This window comes from Hirundo rustica, chromosome 3, assembly GCF_015227805.2.
Source record: "Hirundo rustica isolate bHirRus1 chromosome 3, bHirRus1.pri.v3, whole genome shotgun sequence".
NCBI lineage: Eukaryota > Metazoa > Chordata > Aves > Passeriformes > Hirundinidae > Hirundo > Hirundo rustica.
Window position 1 is genome coordinate 39,605,636 of NC_053452.1, and position 20,596 is coordinate 39,626,231.

General features: G+C 40.6%; 1 long non-coding RNA gene across 1 annotated transcript in view; it reads left to right on the forward strand.

Annotated features, from left to right (window-relative positions):
• The first annotated feature begins 1,225 nt into the window (after positions 1–1,225).
• LOC120751127 (uncharacterized) overlaps positions 1,226–20,596 on the forward strand; it is a 42,300-nt gene continuing 22,929 nt past the window's right edge. The window contains exons 1-7 of the long non-coding RNA XR_009207642.1: positions 1,226–1,360; positions 11,393–11,597; positions 12,242–12,347; positions 12,943–13,174; positions 13,421–14,763; positions 15,031–15,173; positions 18,607–18,765. This is a non-coding gene — a long non-coding RNA (uncharacterized LOC120751127). The remainder of the gene's footprint in view (positions 1,361–11,392; positions 11,598–12,241; positions 12,348–12,942; positions 13,175–13,420; positions 14,764–15,030; positions 15,174–18,606; positions 18,766–20,596) is intronic.

Genomic DNA, 20,596 nt, shown 5'->3' on the forward strand with positions numbered 1-20,596 from the left:
AGTCAATGTATCATCCAAATTAAATCCCACCCTTCATGAAAATGTGCCAGCTGAAGAGGAGACAGGATTCTTATTGGTGTCCTTTGCCATAGATAGCAAATGTGATTTTTTTTTTTTTTTTTGGCTCAAAAATAGCAGCGAGTGCTTTGCTTTTTCCCTCTTTTGGGTGCTTGTCATCTTGGCCAGGTTGTCTTTGAAGCTTGGGATGTGCAGAAGCATGAGACTTCCCAGAGAAAGCTCCAGATGCCCTTGGCAAACTTGTTTCTCCTAAATCCTGCTTTCCTGCTGTGTCTGTGGCTGGGGTTGAAATTTTCACAGAAAAACTAGCTGGGTAGTTAAGAAAAATCTAACAGGCTCGTGAGCTGTATTTTATGTGGACAAGATGTATTTCCATCTGGAGCTGGGGCGGGGCGGGGGGGGGGGCAGTTTCTCCTTGCCTTGCTGACAGACTTCATGTTGTCATGAACAAAACTTCCTTTTAATGGCTATTGGGATCCCTTTCCCCTTCATGTGTTTTAACTGTGACATTTGGAAATATTACTCAGGAAATCTCTCTCCATCTGGGTCTCCAGCAGCCTCAACACCTGCACCACTGATGCACCCCTGTCTCTCTCCACGGTAAGCCCATCTCTTTCCCTGCAGCTGTCCCCTTCAGATTCTCTGCCTCAGTCTGTCAGCAGATTCACCAACAGAAACCAGCTAACGGATCCTGGTCAGTTCTTTTTCCAGCCTATAAATGTGACAGGAGACTTCTCTATTTGCTCAGTTTCCATTACTTTCCTCAAAGTGGAGAATGTTTCTGCAATATTTGAGGAGGCACAGATTTACCTGGAAGTCTCCCCACCTGTTTACAGGGAGCAAGACATCACTCATTTTCAAAACTCCCAAGACAAGTACTTCTTTAGTCTGAGTTTTGAAGGGGGCAGTTTAGGGCTGCCTCCTTCCCTTCTCAGCTACAGCACAGCCTCATTACGCCCATACAAAAGGCTCTTTCCCTCAGCTCTAGGATCACCTCTGCTTTTCTGAGCATCTCCATCAGCAGCAAACAGCCTGCTGAACAGCCCTCTTCTTCCACTTCATCCTCTGCAAAGTCAGGTGAGGTGGCTAGGAGGAAGTTCTGCCACCTGTGAAACAGCACTGCTGATCTCTTCACAGGTGAAGCTGACATCACCCCACGAGGTACAACTGCACACCCATGCACCACTGGTAACCTGAGCAGCCTGCTGGCACCTTCACTCACTGTGGTAGCTTCCTGGTCTGGCTCTGAAGGGCTTGTTATCTGCTCCAAAATAAAGCTGGGGACTGGCAGGAAGTCTTGACCAGCTGTGCTCCTTGATCCGCACTCAGGATCCCAAGCAGGGTAAGCTAACAGACTAAAAGCGGGTAGGTGGGTATGTGCAATTTAAAATTTTATACATATTCATAATTATATGTACTATACTTTATATTTATGTGTGTATATATATGTACATGCATATATAAAGTATCTGTGTATAGTTACTGAGGAGAACTATGAGAGTATCACTCAGAAACCATTCAAATTGTAACACCACAGCAGAAAGCTGGATCAGCTCTACTGAAGCCAATGGAACAATGAATCAGATTAATGTGCCATTTTCCTTGGGTAAAGAGGATATTTACATGAAGTACAGCATTTCAAAATGGTCAAGGGTGCTTTAAAGTCTGTGAAACATTGTTGTTTAAATATATGTGTAAAATTTCCTTTTCTAGCTGGTAAGACAGTTGCTAGGGAGTTTACTAGCATGAGTGGTCTTTTCCAAATTAATTTTACACTTTAATTAGAGTAAGTATTGTGCTGCTAGAAGATAGAGAGAATATGGAAAGAGCATTAAGTTCATTGCAGTTGTAGGTTTCACACCTATTGTAGATACAATATGTTGAAAGGTGGACGTACTATGGGAGTCCTAAGTGCTGCCAGCAATTCCATGTAGCTAGTGAGTTTATGTAAAATCATTGACCTTGATCTGAGGATAGACCTCTTTAACACAATCAATACAGGTGCAATCAGATAAGAACATTCTACTGTTTTATTAAAGTGCATCTAATTCAAAACTCAATAACTCTCACAAATCCTTAATCAGAAAAGATGTCCTGGGAGGTATTTAGGTGAGTGATCTTATAACTCTTGCTCTCTCCTTGTTAGGATGACATTTTACAAATAGACATATCTGCTTCCTCCTTACCCTCCCGGCCATAATTCTTTCACTACACAGTTGTGTTGATTATCGTGCATTTATCAAGTATTTTTTGCCTTCATTTATTTAGAGAGACTGAGCCAAGTGACAGCTTCTCTTTACCCTGTCCCCCTGCATCAGTGTGGCCAAGCATACAAATGCAAATATGGGTCACTTGCAGGCGCGCTGTGCCCTGTGTTCTAGTCCTTGTCTTAGATGTGTGACACTATAGGAGGTGTAATGTTAATGCATGCTCCCTAGCACAGGGTGGCTGGGGATAAAGAAAGAAAACAGTCCAAGTGCAACATTATGTGATAGTTTAAGCAGAATGAAAGCCAAAGGCAATGACTGTATTTTTAGAAATTTTTTAGATCAAAATGATGCATACCGAATAAGACAAAATAACCACATGGTAGAGAGCTCCGAGAATACTGCTTACAGTGAGGTAATTATTATTCTTTCCAGGTGATCCTCAGCATGTTCCTTGATAATGATAAACAAATTGTAATTTGGAGAAATTGAGCTGAAGGCAGATTTCTTTTTAGTCATTTAGGTTTGTATATGGCAGACTGAGGGGATCAGGTCTTTAGTGTAAGTGTGAATGGCTACACATGCTTAACTAGACCCCTGGTTCCCTTCATTACACAGAGCAGCACTTAGCCAGTCCATAGAATAAAATAAGAAAAGAAATCAAATAGGTTTGTAACTATGTATAGCACAGAGAGGCTCAAGAGGCCGCAGCACTGCAACAGTCTCCTTAGCATACGTGTCCAGTGAAAAGAGAGGATGTCTGGACTGTGACTCCTCACAGCCAGGAATCTTCCAGTTTGATTCTGATCCCTTTAATCCCTCAGACTTGAACCTAGTTATTTGGAACTTTTTTTACAATAACTATATATTAGTTATTGGAATTAATTTTTATATTATGAAAAAAAAAAATGCTGTCCAGATATTATGGGTCTTCCTCAGCCTTCTTCCTCACTCTATTTCTACCTCAGTTGTTTTAAGACCTAAGGGGTTTGTTGTCTTGCTCAAGATAATGCTTACAAAGGACAAAACTACCAAGTTCCAGTTCCCACATGCACAAACACACCAGCATCTGTGCTTTCCAGGTGCAGAATTCTGTGTCTCCTGTACAAGGTGGGCCAAAGTAATATCTCCTGTGGTAGAAACAGGATTTGAAAGGGGATGGACCAAGCTATTTTGATGGCTCAGCGCTCCCTGAGGCACTGTAATACCTCAGATACAGCACGAAGCTGCGTTGTCTTAGCTTGGGTCCCAAGGTCACTGAAGCATTAGCGCTGCACAGTGCAAGACCTAGTCACTTTGTCGTTGGCATCATCTTCTCCAAAATGCTGAGGTGATTTGTCAGATTTCACATGAGAATTGGAATTAAACAACTGAGGAAAGTGCTATGTATTTGTTTTGGGTTTTTTTTTTGTGTGTTTTGTTTATTTGTTTTAAATTACTGAGCTTTTGATTAAGCTCAAATATCTCTTTAAAACACAGTTGTGACAGAAGATGTGCTGGACAGTGGAATGCTTAAATTCAAAGGCCTGCTAAGTATCTTGGCCTTTGCCACAAAAAGCTTTGCTGATTCAAGACATTACATAAAAACTTCAGCTGCACTGCAATCTCTCAGTAGTTACTCTAGCTAGCCTTTTCACTCTCCTTCTGCAAGGCTAAATAATACACTCTTTTTTTGTAATCAGAATTTATATCATATCATCTCTGAAAGGTATTTTTGTGTGTTTCAACTTTGATAAATGCAGCCCTCATCACCAGTGGAACAGAAATAACATTAAAATTTATCTCTGCACACTTCTGTGTGCTGGGTCTGCAGTTCAAAAGCAGCTTTATTTTGGAGAGCTTGGGGAGGGGGAAATGCTGGTGTATGGATGTACACAACACTTTAGATGAAGAGTTAAAAAAGGAAACTGATATTTCTTTGTGTTAAAGGGAAAAACAACAGTGAAAGACACTGAAAAACTGTCCAGATGCTGCATTATATCCACAATGATATGTAGCTATTCTGTATTAATGAAATAGGGCCATAGAATCTGAGTAAGTTTGTGCCTTGTACTGATGTGTTGGGCTCTGAAGGATTCCCACCCCCAATGGAAAAGAAGGATACAAGATATCTAATTAAAAACAGGAGCTTGAGAAGCATAAGACTTTAAACTCTTCTACTTAATGGAATTTGCTGTGGTGCTAAAATAGTATTCCCCCGTCTTTCTGACATGAAAAACATTTGTGAATATTTCATTTTTTTGTGGAACAAATTATGGTAAGAATGAGTCTTTGAGAGAAAAAAAAAATGCTCAGATTGGTACAATCTCATTTAAAATGTGCATGTATAAAATAGAGCAGATATACAAAGTGTTGTCTGCTGCTTCACTAAGAGACTGTTATGAGCTGCATGCCCTTTCAGCATCGTGCTCAACATGTACCATTTGCCTGTCTCGACCCCAGTCTTACTGCAAACTCCTTTCTTTATATAATTTGGGCATTGGGAATGTATGAACTGTGGGGTTTCAGCTCCTACTCAGCAATCCAAAACTGCAAGGTCACATATCACTGGGCAGAAAATTCTCCCTATCTTTCCAACTGATTCTCAGACAGTATGGCATAAAAGACTGATCCCTTCCAGTCAAAATATGAACAGCCAAGCAACCATTTATGCTGGATTTGTTAAACTTATTAATTTAATTTGCACTTACTGTTACAAGAATGACCGAACTCCAGGCAAGGAGGTAAGGAAGATACACCAGAGATGAATGGACCCAGGATTAATTTTTTTTTTTTTTTTTTTTTTTTTTTTTTTTTTTTTTTTTTTTTTTTTTTTTTTTTTTTTTTTTTTTTTTTTTGGTCAGTACACTCATTGCTGAAGTGGGTGATGTCAAGAGAGGCATCTCCTGCTACATTTTGCTTTTAATATTGGACTGATTTTAGAAAAGTTGATGAGAAAAAAAATTGCTTGAGGATGAGTTGAAGAGTGACTAATCTTCCAAAATCCAGCTCTGGCAAGGACACTCTCTGTACCCTTGACCAAAGGGTCCCTTTAACTTTTCCCTTGATAAAATGAAAATAACCCAGTACTTGCAAGATTATTAACAGGAATATGCCAATGAAGATAAGAGAAACTTCGGTGCACGCTAGGATCAAGAGGAAAATTTTCAGCCATTCCAGTAGGTCAGGTCCCATTGTCAGTATGGGAAGCTGTAAAATAAGTTTTCTTGTCCAAATGACACTGGTGGATTACTTGGGACATTCTCTGGGAAGCAAAGACTTGTTTGTCCAGTCACATCTTCTCAGGAGCAATGGGTTTAATGGGAAGTTTCTGTAGAGGTATGGGCTGAAATTATATTCTTGATACCTTGTTTCTACCATGGAACTCTCTCTTCAGTAGACCCCACCCACTTTCCACAATGTCCCAGCCCTTTTGGATGTCAGTGAGTATGACTTGAGGAAGGTGTGCGTGGCAGGGGTCGGGGGAGAGCTACTTTTTGCCCCCATAAACTCTTCTTTGTCATAATCCCCTTATGATGGCCTTTATCAGAGGACATCTCCAGAAAATTCCAAAGTTAATCTGGGTCAGCCTTTGCAAATTTGTGTGTGCATCTTCAGCATTACTGCTATTTTTCTTTTGCTGATTATGAATGAAGATTCCCAGACTCCTGAAGGTCGTAGCTCAAAAAAAAAATCAAAACAAAAACCAAACAACAAAAAACCCAAACAAACCAAAAATGAACAAACAAACAAAAAAACCAACCAAACAAAACCCCCCCAGAGTTTTTCCTCAGCATGAGAGGATAATTTTGTTTTTCCATCTTTAAAAATCAGAAGTATGTCTGTGTCTTCTATGGTTTGGGTCACATACTTGAACATGCATGTAGACACTACAGCAGGGAAAATTATTTCCTGCAGATGCTATTAAGGTGACTTTTATTTTAATTTGAGAGCCAAAGAGTCTCAACGTCACTAACCCAATGACAAATGAATGTGAATGATGGATGTCAAATGAAAGATCTTTTTGTTATAGCTGGGTTGCCTTATTTTTAAAAAAGCATCTAAAAAAATAAAAGTGAAGCAAGGTGTAAGTACATATTCTTTTCCTCAGAATGCATCATATAAGCCCTTTGCATTCTGTTGAGTGATTAAATGAAAATGACTTGGGCCAGCAAAGATGTGGAATGGATTTTTGTCACTGAGCAAGCCTATTGAAATGACTCTGTTTCCCAGAGCACGATGTTTAAACAGTGTTTGTTTTGGAGCATGGGTCACTCTGGGGCATGTTTGCTCACATAAGCTACACACAAATGTAGGCTAAAGAAAACAATAAATGTTAGCTGTCAGGAGATCTTATTAAGAATTTGCAGAAGATCTTACTCTTAAATAAGATAGAGAGAGGAAATATCTCACAATCAAAGGCTTCACTTGTCTTCATGGTTAGCCTTTGTCCCAGCCAAAAATATAGGACACATTTAATATAATCTCAGTGTATCATATAATCAGACTGTCTCAGGGATATCTTATGCTACTCTGATAGTCAACAATCAAGTGTGGTCAAGGACAGTCAAATTGTTTTATTGCACATAACTTGGCAAAGGCTAAGGGAAAATGTGTATGAATTTAATGGCTCAAGGCTTTTATTACTTTCCCAATAGTTGATTTTAAAAATGTACTTCCTTGCCTTCACGTCAAATGCAAAGTGAAATGGATGGCCTTAAAAACCATAAGTTGGAGAGAGAAAGAGAAAGAATAGCATTCCTCAGATGTGAACCTTCAAACTGGTCTAAAGAGGACCTGAAGTCAGCAAAGGATGTCCTAGAAGACTCAGGACAGCTGTAAAGGGTGACACTACAGGACAGGTTAATTCATGTTCAACAGACCTGATATTAGAGGACAGGCTTATGGAACTTTCAACAGGAAAGACTCCTGCTATTCTGCTGTAGAAGTACTACAGATGTCCTGTCCACCTCATTTAACCCTCCTTTAATGGAGAGAAGTCCACAGGGAATGAATCAGGAAAACAAGCGATTTGCATTGATTCATGTATGAGAATGAGAACAAATATTTGATTTGGGAGAGAAGTAAAAAGTGTGGGTAAATGCATTCCCATTCTATGGAACTGAAGTTTTTTTCCCTAAATCATCATCAGAGTGAGGATAGAAGAAGCAAGCCAGAATTTTTTTTTTTTCCTTTTGATTACAAAGCCCAGGTTACAATCCTAGTAAAGTGAAACTTGAGTGAGTGATTTAATCTTTATTAAAATTCTGCTAGCACAATAGAACTAGAAATATTGCTGATACTAAATTTGGAAATAATTACACACTGACCAATATACTGCACTTTTAAAGCATTAGTAAATGTTCTCTTTGGTGTATGTCAGGTAGCAAGAACAATTCCTTTGTCAACCCACAGCAGTGCCCCCAAGTACAGAGACTGTTTTGTTGATTTGAGATGGTAAGGAGCATGGCTAGCTGTAGTACAGATACCCAAACAGCTCCTGTTTAAACAGGAGGTCATAGCTGGTATGTTACAACTCCTGCATAAGTGCTACACAGTCTCTGTCAACTAAGAACAACCAAAACTTGATTTTAATTTCTGCCGCAAAAAAGGACAGCTCTGGTGCCCAGCCTCAGACAGGATTTGCTATTGAGTCAGCGTTGGTCAAAAAGGCAGAGCTCCTCCAGTTAGAACATGACCTACAGAAACAACCCAGCTTTTCAAAGACAGTTTGGCTTTTGACCAAACCCTGTGCATCTTGTAAAACTTGACAGGATCGTGTTGAAAAGGCTTTAATGCAGGATTTTGTGGAAGTGACCATTGACTTCAGAATTCACAGGCATGTGAGGTAGGTTGGCTGACTTCTGTCAGGAGATTATGTCCTGGAGGCACTGCTAGAGATATTTCTTCTAGTGGAAACAGACAGGAACATTGAAGATTAATTTGTAGTCCAATTATTATTTTTTTCCTAGATTATCTCTGACTTTTATCATGAGCTTGACATCTTTCATATGGTCTTCATAAATTTATACCACACAGTTAAAGTTCTTTGAGGAGTTTAAGTTTAAAGCAGGATTGAAATATTTTAAAGGACTTTATAATGACACATTGGAAGCACAGCAAATCCCTTGATAGCCTAAATGGATGGAAACATTCTAGATTACAAATGAGTTAGAGATTAATTCATGGCACCTTGTACAGGCTTGGGGAATTCTATATGTTTGAAATAGTTCCCCAGCACAAGCAACCTGCTGGACAGTAGAAATGTCCTCTCAGCCTCTCCTCACTTCCCAGAATGAGTGTTTAGTGGAAGGAATCTTTCTCCCATTGCTGTTGTCTCCATTGCAGCCTCTTTATTGTCAACAAGGTTGAAGAAGTTGTAGGACATTCCTCTGTGTACTGCAAGTTATGGAAAATGTGTCATAATAAGAATTCAGAACCCAGGAAAAAGACTGGTTCACATTTAAAAGATTGTAGACTAAAAATGCCTAAATGCAGCTGTCTATAGAAAGCGAGTTTAGGATTACACACTGCTGGGACAAGTGACCAAAATGCCCCAAGGTAGTTAGAGCCAGGAAAGCTTGCTACATTCTTAGATGCCCAGTTGAAATTGAATCAAGACTTGGAAACAGGTTTGCATCTTTTGTTTGAAACAACTTGAAGTAAACAGGATATTTGTAGAATCAAAAAAGAACTTCTATATGGTGTCATTTCTGGAATATCTTCAATTGTTCTCCACTCTACTTTTTGATTTCTAACATAAGGACAGCAGGACTGGGGACTCAGGGATCGTTCAGATGACTCCTCTTCTTCCAAATGATCAGCAAAAGCTGAAATTGGTATTTCCCCTAGGGAATAATCTTTTTATTTACGCATTTATCATTATGTCTGTAGAAGAATTCTGTGAAATAGCTTTTACCTTTCCCAGTACTTCCTTTGATTGAAACCAAGTTCATTCTCTTGCAGAGGCTCCAGGCTGAGAAAGTCCATGTGTTGCTGAGTTTTTGGCACATTGTGATGGGTTAATTTTTGTGGTGGATTAGCTTTGGCAAACACCCAAATTTCCATCTAGCTGCTCACTCATAACCCCTCTCCAGGGGGCATGAGGACAACATAGGATAAGAAAGGTCATTGGTTAACATAAAGAGGGAAATTGCTCACCGGTTACTGTTGCAGGCAGTACAGACTTGACTTGGAGAAAGTTAATTTAATTTATTGCCAATTAAAATAGAATCTAGCAGTAAGACACAAAGAAATACAAAGATATACCCTCCTGTCCCCTTCTTTTCTCTCCCCTCCCTTCTCCTCTCCAGACTCCTGAACATGGTCCCCAAGTGGTGCCGGGGGCAGTTATGGCCAGAATGCAGAGGTTTAGTGATTTCTTTTTCCTGCTCTTTTCCTCTCACACTTTCCCTGTGCTTTGTTGTGAATTCTCCTTCCAGTCTGCAGTCCCTTAGGAAATATCTTCCTGGGCTCTCCATGGGCTGCAGTTCCTTCAGATGTACCTGCTCCTCCTCTGACCTTGATGTTCCCTCCGTGGTTTCTCATTCCCTTTAGTTCTCCTCTTCGCTCTGTGTTGCCTTATCACAGAGACACCGTCTGATGGGCTCATCCGTGTCCTGCAGTGGGTCTGGTGGAGCCAGCTGGAGTCGGCTCCATCTGCCATGGGTCAGCTCCTCCTCTCTTCTCTCAGACTCACCCCTGTAGTCCTGCCTCTGCCAACAACTTGCGGACACTCAACACAACTTTGAAGCTAGGAAAGTGAGGCAAATGTTTGTCTGTTCTGACCAGATAGCTTTAGAAAATGAACAGTTTTGCTCACCGCACTGTGACTGTTCAAGACTTCTTTATGATAAACAGGAGAGCTTTTTGTGCTCCTGGTAACTAGGTCTAATTGTTTTAACTCTCCTCTTCAATTCAAAGCATGCAGTGCCTCACCCAGCCTGCACTCCTTGTCCTACTGTGTTCAAGGAGAGTTTTTGTTTGTCCTGCAGCCATGGGGATTTGGGCAGGTGGCACATAGCTGGACCTCTTGGCATTCCTATCTGAAGACACCCCTTGCTTTTCCTAGTCAAAAAATATATAGAGCTCTTTCTTAAAATGCTGGTGCTCCACCACCCTTGGTTGATTGTTTTAGGTTCTTAATGAACATCATTGTCTGAGCAGTAACCTTGTACCCAGACTGTACTGGATTTATTTGAGCTGTGGGAGATCAACTGGCAGACAGCTGATGAAAGAATTGCTGTGAGGTGGGCATAGGAACTCCTGCCTCACCATTTTCTTTATTAAGGCTAAAGGTGCAAGGGTGTCAATCATCTTCTGTGTAAAGGTCTGAAAGGGCTCTCAGAGCTCAGTATTTTTAGCTCTTTAACAGATTATTTCTTTTACTTTTAGAGGTAACAATAGCTCTTAGGTTAAGAGGGAAACAAAAGCCTCATTAGTTTTGGAATTTCAAATGAACTCAATAAGGCATTGAGGAGATTTTTTTTTTTTTTTTTTTTTTTTTTTTTTTTTTCTCCCCACAGGAACCTGAAGAGTTGCTTAAAGGATGTTGTGAAAAAGAAGGGAAAACCTCCAGCTTAGGGGGTCTCTGTGCTTACAAAATACAAATATGAGCAGCCTTGGCATGCCACAGAGCAGCTCAGGAGCACAGTGCGCCCCAGCCAACACAGCAGCAGCCCCTCCCTGCTGGGGTGAAGGCAGTGCCAGAGGCCACAGAGGATTAGATCAGCCGAGCTGAAGCCTCTGTTCTGGAGCAGCTCGAGTTAAAGGGCCACAGCTGCCAGGCCCTACTGTGTCTGGGCAGACCACCCCTTACCATGGGCTCGTGTAACTTGGATACAGACCATACAGGGTGTGGCCAGACCTCTGCTGCTTGAGCTCCTCAAGACTGCTACTGCAGCTGCCAGAGAGGGTCTCAGGAGGCCTCAGATGCCCCACTCATACACCAAACAAATGTAACTACATTTCTAATTTGGTCAAAATCAGAAATCAATATGAAAGTGTAGGAGATATTTGTTGAATTTTTTTTCCTTTTTCCCTAGGGGGATGTCATCTCCTCGCTCTCCTCCAACACCCCGTCTGTGTTCACTCATCCAGATTTTTTGTTGTTATTTGAGTGCTATTCAGAGTGTTGTTTGAGTTTTTTTCCCCTCTAGGATATAATATATTCAACCCTTTTTTTGCAGATTCCCTGTATCAGGAAACTGGATCTCCACCATGATGGTGTTTGGGAATGGAACCCCATGTTTTTTGAAGTAAAAGCCTTTGCGTTGAAACTAAACTTTTGATGAAGCTCATTATTGATGCATGATTCTCATCCAGCAGATCGCGAGTGTATCAGCAAATCAAGCGTCTGTTCCAAGAGAGAACACCTAGGTCAGAGAGGACCAGGTACTTTGGAGTCTACTCAGGAGCATTCGATTTCCATGTGGCATTTTGCTTTTCTTGTCTGGAGAATGCTTTTAGCTGGAGCTCCATCTGCTTAGTTTGCCATAACTGAGTTACTGCTGAAATATTCTTCCTTTGCACTTTCTATAATGTGCAAAATAGAAAGAAAGGAAGCATAAAAACATATATTAGAATTATACTGAGCACATTTCTTTTGAAACTATAATTTATAAAAATGAGTACATATGATTTTGCAATTATAAATATATGAAATAAATGCATTAGTTAAGAAGTTAAGCTTTCAAATGGGGTAATTATTAACCAAATGCATTTTACAGTGTTTTGATGACCACTTTTTCACATTGTGTTAATATTCATTAGCTATATTCATACTAGTAATGCTAATATTGCGCAAAGCCATTAGTTTGCTACTAAGTCAATAATGGATGATACTGATTCCAAGCCTCCACTCCACTAAAAGATACATACAGTTTTTTGGATTTTTTTCTGTTGAGTGGGAAAATTAACCTGAGTTTTCACTTGGATATTGTCAATTAAGCTGTTTATGCTGATTACAGAGATGAATGTGGAGTCAGTTATTGAGAGTCTATGAACAAAATATTGATCTGCTTCTGTCCACTTGAAAGCAGAAATTGGGTTCAAAATCAACTGCCCTGCTTCCGGAGGAGGACTCTGAATATATCTCCTCATGGACTTTATCTCAACTGCCTTGTAGATAGAACTCCTTCACTGGTAATTTCTCATTAAGAAGTTTCAGCAACACTTCTTAGACAAGATGTTTTTAAGGATAACTCTGGAATATTTCATTTGCTACATTACCTGAATGGATTTTCAGATAGTTTATCCTGTTATTCTTCCTCTCAAAAACATTCACTTTTATTTTATCAAATATCTCTCTAAGATGTAATCATTGTTCGGGTGGTGGATTGAACTAGCAATGGTTATGTATGTGCCACATTTTCCTCCTTGCTTTAGGAAAACTTTTATAAGATTATTCGCAAGTAAAATATTTTATTATACTAATATCAGGAGCATTTTATGCTACTAGTAAAATGTGTGCGTTGTTTTAGAGGCTGGATTGTAAAATGAACCATATATCTTGTAAATCAACAGAAGGAAGAGGCCTCAGTGGTTGTTTCAGATGCTAAGCATACAGATTTTAGTAATAGGGTGTCTATGTTTAATTTTTAATTTATTTAGCCACAATATCTATTCTAACTTAAGGCTTAAAAAATGCAAATATTGAAAAATTCTTTAATACAGAACACGTACACAGGCATTTGACTTCCAGCTTGGTATGTTTCATCTGCTTCATCTTCTTTTGCAGGGTGTTAACTTCTGGGAATAAACTCCTCTCAGCTGTAAAAATGAACCCTTAGCCCACGTGTTCATGAAATGGATTGAGTTCATTGTGGCGCTGATTTACTGCAACTAGATGCAAGATTGACGCATCCAGGAGAAACCATTCCACGTATCTCATCAGTCTCTGGAACTGCCCCCTTAATCTCTTTACTAGATTTGATTGTTCTCTAACAAGCCAACAAATACCTCCAGAGCAGGTGAGATTTTTCTTTCAGTGAAAGGCCCAGATGGGATGAGCAGAGTTATTGTGGACAGGACAGATTAAAATGTCTCAACTTAGTGTAAGCATCAGCAGAAATAGGGCTGGGGCAAAACTCCTTTGTCTTCTTATTCTTGCAGCAGAGGAAAGCTGCAGACAACAGGAAAAATGAAGTGGAAGGTCAGAGCCCATGCTGCATCCTCTTCCTGTAATCCTGATGCTCTTTTTCTTTGTCCCCTTTCAGGCTGTGATATGAAGACTGACTTATGGTGGGACTTTTGCTGAGGTGTGGATTTGGGGCTAGGAGGCCCCGTAAGGAAAATAAAAGCATTATGCACCACAATTAGAAAGTTGATGCCCAGTAGAGCTCTGCAGAGGGTCATAGAGTAATTCTTTGCCAAAGTAAACTAAATCAGAAGTAACTCCATTAAAGCCAGCAGATTAAAACCTGTTTGGACAATCAGAAATGGGCCCTGTGTGGGAAAACACAAACCACTTCTGATAATTTTGTGGAGAGCAGGGAGCAGAAAAAAAAGCAATATCCGACCTGACAGAAATCTTGATAACCTGGAAAACTAGGTGAAAGCCAGGAATATAAACATCTCATCTTGAGAAAACAAAAAACCCCCAGGCAATCTCTTGACATTTAAGGAAGACTTGATCTCCTAGTGAACTAAATACTAAAGAAGACCTAACATATCTGAATAGTGCTTGTGGAAATTCCCCAGGGAAGGATGATCATGCATAAGAACAATCCTCCTTTGGTGAAGGGGAGGAAGGGACTGCAGGCTTGAGAAACCAACTTGGAGGAATGAGACAGAAGAACAATTATAACTTTTTATTTCATCCTGTGAAGTCAGTGGCCTGGACTTATCAGAGCATGATTCTAATAACACCAAGGCTGCGGGTTCAATCCCAAGAGTTGGGCTTGATGATTCTTGTGGATTCCTTCCAACTCAGAATATTCTGTGAATCTGTGAAAAATTCATTCACAAAAAATGCTCCTACAGAAAATAGGAGGATGGGTATTAATCTCCTAGAGACTGAGGAAATACTTTGGAAACAGAAGGCAAGTCTCCTGAGGTTTGGGTTCTAGAAACAAATTACTCTTTTCAGAAAAAAAAAAAAAAAAAGACCCCTGAGTTGGGTTTAGTCCATGGTGCTGCCATGGTGCTGCTATTTGGGGACCAACTGTAATCTGTTTAAGCTCATATTCTGCATTTGCAAGTGCTGGAATCAAATGCTCAGTTCTCACTAGTGCATAATTAAATTCTTATTCCCAATTGAAGCCATTGGCAAAACTTTCACTGACTTCAACAGTGTTGGATTAAGCTTTCACTGAATGTCATGAGAATTTGAAAAGCAAAATCAATCCAGATCTTGCAAAGGTCCCCTTGTCTTTGTTGTGGATCAAACCAAAACCATAATGTAAAAACCAAAACCATCAACAACAAAAAAAAACCAAAACACAAACAAAGCTTTGCCATGAATGAAATAAGAATAAGGAATCATAATGGTATCCTGAATAATTTCCAGGAGGCAGACAAACTGAGTCACTTGGGGGTCTACAGTGATAATAAGAATCATGTAAGTACTGTGTAGCAAAAAATATTTCTTGGTTATTCTGCTCTTTTTGGCACAATCCTTCTGGTAGAAATGTATACATTTATTTTGTTGTTGCTCAAGAGCTCCCAGTGAGTAATTCCTGCTCTGCAGATGGTATATGATGTAGATGATTTTTCAAGTCCAATTTCAAACTGTAGTGCTGTGGTTTATCACAAAATGTTTTGCTGTAATTTAATGGCAAGAACTCCGAGAAGCCAGTTTCCACTGTTAATTTTCAAATAAATCCAGTCCCTTCCTAGGTGTATTCCTCATTATAAATTTGCAATTAAAATCCAACGAGAAGCAGGAGTGCCTGGCTGTAGAGGAAGTTCTTCCCTTCCAAGCTCCATCCTACACCATGTGAGCAAAGGCTGCAGAAGTTTGGGAAACTGGTAAGACTGCAGAGTTTTTTCTCAGGGAAAGTGATACAAAATAAGTATCGTTCATCTTACAGTAACCCCCCTCCAAAAAAAAACCCCAAAAAACAACCCAACAAAACAAATCCAAAACTAATTAAATAGAACAGACTAACCTTTTGTAGAAATAGCAAATGTATTTAGTCTATTAATAAACCACAGTTAAAGATGTGTGGAATGGAAGGTGACCTGAGTTTCCCCTGATGATTTGGGAGATTGTTCTGGTGCTCACTGAACAGAAGCTTGTCAATTGAAGTTATCCACTGTTGTTCCCAAACCTATGCTTTGTCATAGCAGTGACCTCTGGTCCTTGCTCTAATTCCCTCACGATCAGAAGGAAATTATACCAGGAAAGATGAAGAGTTCATTTAGTCAGAGATGCAAACGCTAGGAGAAACTGTTGACCCCATTTACAGGATTTGCTCCTGCTCTGCTGTTGTTACAGCCCTGAGAGAGGACTGGACTATCCACTCTTACCAGCTGAACTATATCAGTAACACTCCATCCTGCAGTCCTGTCTTTGAGTCGTCAACATTTTTCTTTGGCTTTAGGAGTGACATAATGGGCTAAGTAGGGCTCGAGCAGATACTGCATTTCTAGGGGGGCACCAGAATAGGACTGCAACTGCTGTGGTCACTCACCAGCATGCCAGACCTGGTCTGCCCTTCTCTGGCTGCGGGCTTTCTCTCCTGTCCCCCACTGCCCCAACATTCCCAGCTCCCCATCCCTTGGATAGAGGGAGTTGCCAGACTCTGTCTTAGCCGCACCTCAGTCTCCTTTTGCCTTCTGCTCCTGCCTGTCATGGTCCAAGGGTTCTGGGTACACAGCTACAGTATGTAAATACGGTTATGCTTTCTGATACCTCCCATGAAACACTATCAGCTGTATGTTGTTTATCAGTACTTTGTGATTACACCTGAAGACTGGAAAACATATATCCCGTAAAAATGTTCTTACTTAGTGTGTTCTACCTTCTGAGATACTTCATCCTCGCTTTTATTCATATTACATTTCCACAGTTTTCTGGCAGGTCTGTTTTTCAGCGTGTGTGGATTTTTACCTATCAGATTGCACTGGAGAAGAAAACATTTATTTTCAAACGTTTATGGGACTAAAATAATAATGCTATTATCTACACTCTTGATTACCAGGATTTTCTCGTATATGTACAGATCCTCCAGATAGGCAGATTAAGTGATCAGAAGGTTCTTAGTGGGCCCCAGGCTCAGAGTGTACACTAAAGAGGATCAAGCCTGCTTTAATTCATGCGCTGCTTTGCTAATGCTCCTGCTCTTTCTCAGGAGACTTTCTGAAATATGTTATCTGGGTCCCAGTGTGGTCCCATTGAATTGGACAGACAGTCTTTGGCCCTGATGGACAATAAACTGGGGCTGACTTGGAGCAATAATGTGTAAAGAAACATTTTGCTCATCTGGAGCTTGAGCCATCTCAGTCTTTCACATGTGCTGGCAGACCTTGAGTATCTTGCTCTTATTTGCTCAGTGCTCCTAGTAAATGTCTCTAGGATCTAGTGAGCATGCATGTCTCTTTGTAGCCATTCACAAATCCAAGGTGTTTGAGGGAGCATAAGAGAGGGCCAGCTGTGTCCCTCAGAAAAAAAAGAAAAGAAGTGGAACAAGGAACAAAGGCTTTTCTTTTGCTAACTCATTGAACAGTTTTTAGGCAGGCAATGGGACTTGCCTATAAAGAAAGTTTCTGAGAAGCTGACATTTCTCCATGGCCTAGCTAGCATGTAGCAATTTGAACAATGAATGTAGGAATCCACCCTGAAAATATGATTTATCCATCAGCTTTTTTTTGTTGTTGTTGTTGTTGTTTTTTTAAGGCATGATTGCTTTCTGACTAGGATATGAGCTCTGAATTGCTTAAGAATTTTGAGAAACTTCCTTTATAGAGCTTGAAAATACAATAATGTAGAGATGAAAGATTCCATTAGAATTAACGATGGGGACAGAACTGGACTGGCATCCAGGTTGAAATGCCAAAATCTTGAACAGTTCTTTTCCAGTTTCTGAATGTGTATGTGGCTCCCAGTCTTTGTCACGTCTGCTAGCAAATATCAGAGCCAGAAGATGACAAGAAATGTGCAGAAGTGGGGAGAGTGTTATGGGGTAGGAGTGAGCTTTTGACACTGAGTCTAAGAAAAAAGAAATGAAAGGATCTTTTTTGCTTAAGAATGTAAAATTACATGAAAATTGGGGCTGATAAAAGAGAGGTAGACAAGAATAGATGAATAGATTAAGTGCCTTGAAAGGAACAATGGGGGTGGATGCAACTGTTGAGGAAGGTAAGTCCTGTGGATGTGAGAAAAACCTCACTGTACCTCATAAACAGAGGTAGAAGACTTGAGTTTAAGTTTCAAGAGTAAGAAATTGTTGAAAAAGGGCTCTAGAAAGTCGAGGCAGCCAAGAAGAAATGACAGTAGTGTGAGTTCAGTAGCAGTGTTTTGAAAAGATTAGGCTGTAGTGATTTCATCGGGTAACATTCCTTTCCTCACTTCTCTTGTTTCACAGGGAGGAGGGTAATCTCTCATTTATTTATAACTATCCCACGTGTGAGATGAAAGTCAGAGCTGGTTATGTTTGGCTCCACGGTCCACCACAGGTATAGGATCCTGTGAGAAATCCTTACTTGTCAGGCCTCTAATTTTATGCTCTGACAACCTTATGGCATCGCAATAACCTCCGTTAAGACCCCGCAACCAACCCAGCAGCAATGCCAAGCTGCCCAGTCTAACTTGGTCTTCCATGAACACCGGCTTTCAGTGTAGGAACAGTGCTATGAAGCTGAGGTGCACTTGTATGACTTCATCCACGAAGCAAAAACACAGCCTTCCAAAATAGCTTGTGTCTGTCCTTTAGTTGTTCTGCTCAATGACGTCACCCAAATAAGAGGAACATACCTTCCAAAAATATTATAATGGAGGCAGAAAACTGTTTTCTCCCAAGGGCAAAGATGAAAATCAAGGGGGAAAAAAAAGCACTGTCAAGTAAGACCCTTCTGTCTGTTTTTAGTTCCAGAAAGGCTAGTTTGGTAAAGCTTGGGCTGGATGGCTTTCAAAGGCAAATCCTCCAGGCTACTTTAGGTGAACTTGATATCGTCTTTGAGTCAGACTAGTCTCTTAAAATGCAGCAAGACCAAAAAAGGACTTGTGATTAAGGAGACCACACATCCTTGGTGTCCTGGAAGCATGCCAGGGTATGAGATGATATTTCAGTCCTTTGCATTCCTGAGAATGTCCTTTTGTCCCATGAAAGGCTGACATCTTCCAGTGTCATAACAAAATGATGAGACAAGGGAGGGAGGTGTCTGTCTAATGAATCAGTCTAGAGACCGGCTAGCAGGCTGCTGGTAGGGTGATTGACTGTTGCTTTTCTGGGCTCTCCAGTGCAGGGTGCAGGGCTGTGGGACTCTGATGTTCATTCCTGTCCTCTGGCTGCCCCCTGTTGGCTGGTCCACCACGTCTGCAATGGACCTGGCATCTCCCATGTGCGGCGCTTGGAAAGGCTGGACACAAACGAGAAGGATGTTCAAAGGAAGTCAGCACGTAAATTACAAAATCATCTTTTTGTGTGTCCCTTAATGTGACATGAAGTGTGTTGCTGTGTGGTGGTTTTTTGGGTGTTTGTTTGTTTGTTTGTTTGTGGGGGGGGGTTTTGTTGTTTTTGTTTGTTTTTGGGGGGTTGGTTTGGTTTTTTTGGGGGTTGTTGTTGTTGTTGTTTTTGGTTTGTGGGGTTTTTTTGTTTGTTTGTGTGGGGTTTTTTTGTTTTTTTTTTTGTTGTTGTTTCTGTTTTTTCTCTTGCCAAACTCTGTATGGTTTAAGTTTAAAAGGGTGATGACTGCACAATTAAACTTTTGGAATGCTATGCTGGAAGCCAGCAGCTGCTTTCATTTCTGCTTAGATTTACTTTCATTTCTGATTCATATTTTCTCTCATTGGCTTTCTTGCACACAACCTCCTGTGCCAAAATCATTGCTAACTTTATAAATATAAAATGGCTACATCTGCTAAAAATCACCCCTGTATGAAATAGCTGTATCCAAAATTCCAGACAGGTAAACTCTTCTCAAGTTATATTAAACATAGAGAAATGCGAATTCCAGAAGTTCTTTCCTCAGCTATTCAAATACAAGTTGCATTGCGGAGAGTGGGAACTTCAACAAGCTTACTGAGGGGAGAATTGAGGCGTTTCTGCTGTAAAGGAGCTGGAAAAAATGTCATTTTTCTGCTACCGTGACCTATCTACCCACAGATCCTCCTCTAGAAGGGCATGAGAACTCTCCTCCTAGATTATAGGGACATCTAGCTCAGTATACTAGGCTGACAGGGCTACCAGCAGATGTTTAGGAAAAGTATATCGGCACAGGACACATGCAGCATGATCCTTCCTTTGATGTATTCTCTTACCATCCAGAAGCCACTGCATTTGAGACTTACTATGCAGAGACTGGTTAAGGTCTGACACTTTTATAGCCACCAATGAACTAACTCAGTGTCTAAAAGTTGCTCATGGATATAGCCCTGTTAACTTTGTGAACTCCATGCAGCTCTAAATGCTTGTCTGTACCATTATTTGACTAATACATCATAAGTAATGCAGTGAACTAATCTCCCATTCTGGAGCACATTGCAATTCTATTTTCTCAGTTAAGATCCTCTCACATTCCTCTTCCTCCTCACCATGGTGTATGTGGGCAACTCGCATCCAGCTGCAGATGGCAGCTGGCCCAACTCACAATTCAGCTGTGTGCAGCTGTTTTGTTGAGGGATGCCAGGTGGTCAGTCAGTTGACAGGCTGTCCATATTGTTGTTAGTTATGGGCAGAAATAGTGTTCTGTGAGTCTCTGCAGTGGGGAAATGCATGGAATGATGGTCCTGTTTTGGCCCTTTAAGCATACAGCAGGAGCAGGAAGATCCCTCTTCATGACTCCATGTTGTGTGTAATGGACATCTCTCCATAATGGATCCTAAGGTGTCCATAGCTATGATCACAGTAACTTAGATGTTAACTTTACCAGCCTTATCCTTTGTACCACATTACAAGGTATAGAAGTTAGAACTATTTTTCAAGCTCAGTTAGACTCCTGGAGACAGCAGCAATCCAAGATGCAGAACTTTCCCAGGCCTCCAATTTAATGCGATCCTGAGGTGAAATGGAGCCAAGAAAAGCCAAGTAAGAATCTCCAAAGACTCAAGCTGTCATAAAGACCGTGTTCTTTCAGCAGAGGATGCATAGGAGGCCAAGCGACAGTGGTGTGACACATTTTCTCATGGGAAGCACAGCCTTGCTTCCCAGGCTTTCTAAGAGTCCTCTCTGGTGGATGTGCCAACACATTCTGCACTGCACCCCAAGACAGCTGGAGACCAAGTAATCTGA